We start from the raw sequence: 4,163 nt of genomic DNA, 5'->3' as shown, positions 1-4,163 counted from the left end.
GCTCCTCCGGGGCGGAGATTGGGAGGCCGCCATTTTCACTCTCCGCCTCCAAAGCGGTACGGAAGGCTCGCAGGGAACAAAGGCCCCGGAGAGCAAACCCCAGCAGATTACTTAGCTGGGAGGGGGCAAGGGCGGGGCAATTCTGCCTCCGGCAAAGACATTTGGAAACCACGGCAACAGGCCCCTACCCAGAAGATCAGCGAGAACAGCCAGCCAAGACCAAGTTTACTGATCAATGAGAACGGCAGAACTCCAGCGCTAGGGGAATACTGCACATAGAATTCATGGCTTTTTTACCATGATTCTTTAGTCTTTCAAAGTTAATTTTTAACTGTCTTTTTTTCTTTTTTTTTCTTTTTGAATTTTTCTTTTTCCCTTTTTCAACCAACATCTTATCAATCCCTTTTTTTAAAAAAAAAAACATTTTTGTTTTTCATTTTTAGAGTCATATTCTATCCCTTCAGAGTAGTTACCCGTATTTTTGGCTTATATATATAAGTTGTTCTCTCTTTAAAATTTTGAGATAGTTTCTTCTAACAGATTAAAATATACCCTAAATCTCTAGTATATGGTGTTTTCTATTCCCCTGCCTGATCACATCCTCTCCCTTTTTTTTTCTTTTTTTAAATCCTCTTCTTTCTTTTTTCAAACAACTTCTTATCAATTCCTTTTATAAAATTTTTTATAATTTCCATCTTTACAGTCATATTCCATCCCTTCATCATATCAACCCTTATTTTTGTACATATATAAGTTTTTCTTTCTTTAAACTTTTGGGAGGCACTTTCTTCTAAAAGACCAAAATACACCCCAAATCTACTCTGTGGCACTGATCTATATACCAGCCTGATCATATTTGATCACATTCTGGTTTTTTTGTTGTTGTTGTTGTTGTTTTCTTTTGTTTGTTTTTGTTTTTATCTTTATCTTTTTCTTTTTTTTCTTTTTCTTTCTCTCTCTTTCCCTTTCTTTTCCCACTGCTTCAAGTCTTTTCTGATTTGTTTAGAGTATATTTTCTGGGGACGTTGTTACTCTACTAGCATTTTGTTCTCTCATTAATCTATTCTCCTCTGCACAAAATGACAAGACGGAAAAAATCACCTCAACAAAAAGAACAAGAGGTAGTACCGACTGCCAGGGAGTTACTCAACACGGACATTAGTACGATGTCAGATCTAGAGTTCAGAATCATCACTTTAAAGATACTAGCTGGGCTTGAAAAAAATATGGAAGTTATTAGAGAAACCCTTTCTGGAGAAGTAAAAGAACTAAAATCCAACCAAGTCGAAATCAAAAAGGCTATTAATGAGGTGCAATCAAAAATGGGGGCGCTAACTGCTAGAATAAATGAGGCAGAAGAGAGAATCAGTAATATAGAAGAGGAAATGATGGAAAATAAAGAAGCTGAGAAAAAGAGAGATAAACAACTACTGGATCACGAGGGCAGAATTCGAGAGATGAGCGATACCATAAGACAAAACAACATTAGAATAATTGGGATCCCAGAAGAAGAAGAAAGAGAGAGGGGGCAGAAGGCATAATGGAGCAAATTATAGCAGAGAACTTCCCTAATTTGGGAAAGGAAACAGGCATGAAAATCCAGGAGGCACAGAGAACCCCTCTCAAAATCAATAAAAATAGGTCAACACCCCAACATCTAATAGTAAAACTTACGAGTCTCATAGACAAAGAGAAAATCCTGAAAGCAGCTCGGGAGAAGAGATATGTAACCTACAAGGGTAGAAACATTAGATTGGCAACAGACCTATCCACAGAGACCTGGCAGGCCAGAAAGGACTGGCAGGATATATTCAGAGCACTAAATGAGAAAAATATGCAGCCAAGAATACTCTATCCAGCTAGGCTGTCATTGAAAATTGAAGGAGAGATAAAAAGCTTCCAGGACAAACAAAAACTAAAGGAATTTGCAAACACAAAACCAGCCCTACAGGAAATCTTGAAAGGGGTCCTCTAAGCAAAGACAGAGCCTAAAAGCAATATAGACCAGAAAGGAACACAGACAATGGACAGTAGCAGTCACCTTACAGGCAATACAATGGCACTAAATTCCTATCTTTCAATAGTTACCCTGAATGTAAATGGGCTAAATGCCCCAATCAAAAGACACAGGCTATCAGACTGGATTAAAAAACAAGACCCATCGATATGCTATCTGCAAGAGACTCATTTTAGAACCAAAGACACCCCCAGATTGAAAGTGAGGGGGTGGAAAACCATTTACCATGCTAATGGACACCAAAAGAAATCTGGGGTGGCAATCCTTATATCAGACAAATTAGATTTTAAACCAAAGACTGTAATAAGAGATGAGGAAGGACACTATATCCTACTTAAAGGATCTATCCAACAAGAAGATCTAACAATTGTAAATATCTATGCCCCTAACATGGGAGCAGCCAATTATATAAGGCAATTAATAACAAAAGCAAAGAAACACATCGACAACAATACAATAATAGTGGGGGACTTTAACACCCCCCTCACTGAAATGGACAGATCATCTAAGCAAAAGATCAACAAGGAAATAAAGACTTTAAATGACACACTGGACCAAATGGACTTCACAGACATATTCAGAACATTCCATCCCAAAGGAACGGAATACACACTCTTCTCTAGTGCCCATGGAACATTCTCCAGAATAGATCACATCCTAGGTCATAAATCAGGTCTCAACCGGTACCAAAAGATTGGGATCATTCCCTGCCTATTTTCAGACCACAATGCTTTGAAACTAGAACTCAATCACAAGAGGAAAGTCGGAAAGAACTCAAATACATGGAGGCTAAAGAGCATCCTACTGAAGAATGAATGGGTCAACCAGGAAATTAAAGAAGAATTAAAAAAATACATGGAAACCAATGAAAATGAAAACACAACTCTTCAAAATCTTTGGGATGCAGCAAAGGCAGTCCTAAGAGGAAAGTATATAGCAATACAAGCCTTTCTCAAGAAGCAAGAAAGGTCTCAAGTACACAACCTAACTCTACACCTAAAGGAGCTGGAGAAAGAACAGCAAATAAAGCCTAAACCCAGCGGGAGAAGAGAAATAATCAAGATCAGAGCAGAAATCAATGAAATAGAAACTAAAAGAACAGTAGAACAGATCAACGAAACTAGGAGCTGGTTCTTTGAAAGCATTAACAAGATTGATAAACCCCTGCCCAGACTTATCAAAAAGAAAAGAGAAATGACCCAAATCAACAAAATCATGAATGAAAGAGGAGAGATCACAATCAACACCAAAGAAATACAAACAATTATAAGAACATATTATGAGCAACTCTATGCCAGCAAATTAGATAACCTGGAAGAAATGGAGGCATTCCTAGAGATGTATCAACTACCAAAACTGAACCAGGATGAAATAGAAAACCTGAACAGACCTATAACCACTAAGGAAATTGAAGCAGTCATCAAAAATCTCCCAAAAAACAAAAGCCCAGGGCCAGATGGCTTCCCAGGGGAATTCTACCAAACATTTAAAGAAGAATTAATACCTATTCTTCTGAAACTGTTCCAAAAAATAGAAATGGAAGGAAAACTTCCAAACTCATTTTATGAGGCCAGCATTACCTTGATCCCAAAACCAGACAAAGACCCCATCAAAAAGGAGAATTACAGACCAATATCCCTGATGAACATGGATGCAAAAATTCTCACCAAAATACTAGCCAATAGGATCCAACAGTACATTAAAAGGATTATTCACCATGACCAAGTGGGATTTATCCCTGGGCTGCAAGGTTGGTTCAACATCCGCAAATCAATCAACGTGATACAATACATTAACAAAAGAAAGAACAAGAATCATATGATCCTCTCAATAGATGCAGAAAAAGCATTTGACAAAGTACAGCATCCTTTCTTGATCAAAACTCTTCAGAGTATAGGCATAGAGGGTACATACCTCAATATCATAAAAGCCATCGATGAAAAACCTACAGCGAATATCATTCTCAATGGGGAAAAACTGAGAGCTTTCCCCCTAAGGTCAGGAACGCGGCAGGGATGTCCACTATCACCACTGCTATTCAACATAGTATTGGAAGTCCTAGCCACAGCAATCAGACAACAAAAAGAAATCAAAGGCATCCAAATCTGCAAAGAGTGAGAGTTTGACTTCTTCTTTGCCGATTTGG

This window comes from Neomonachus schauinslandi, chromosome 12 (assembly GCF_002201575.2).
Source record: "Neomonachus schauinslandi chromosome 12, ASM220157v2, whole genome shotgun sequence".
NCBI lineage: Eukaryota > Metazoa > Chordata > Mammalia > Carnivora > Phocidae > Neomonachus > Neomonachus schauinslandi.
Note: the sequence above shows the minus strand (reverse complement) of the source record.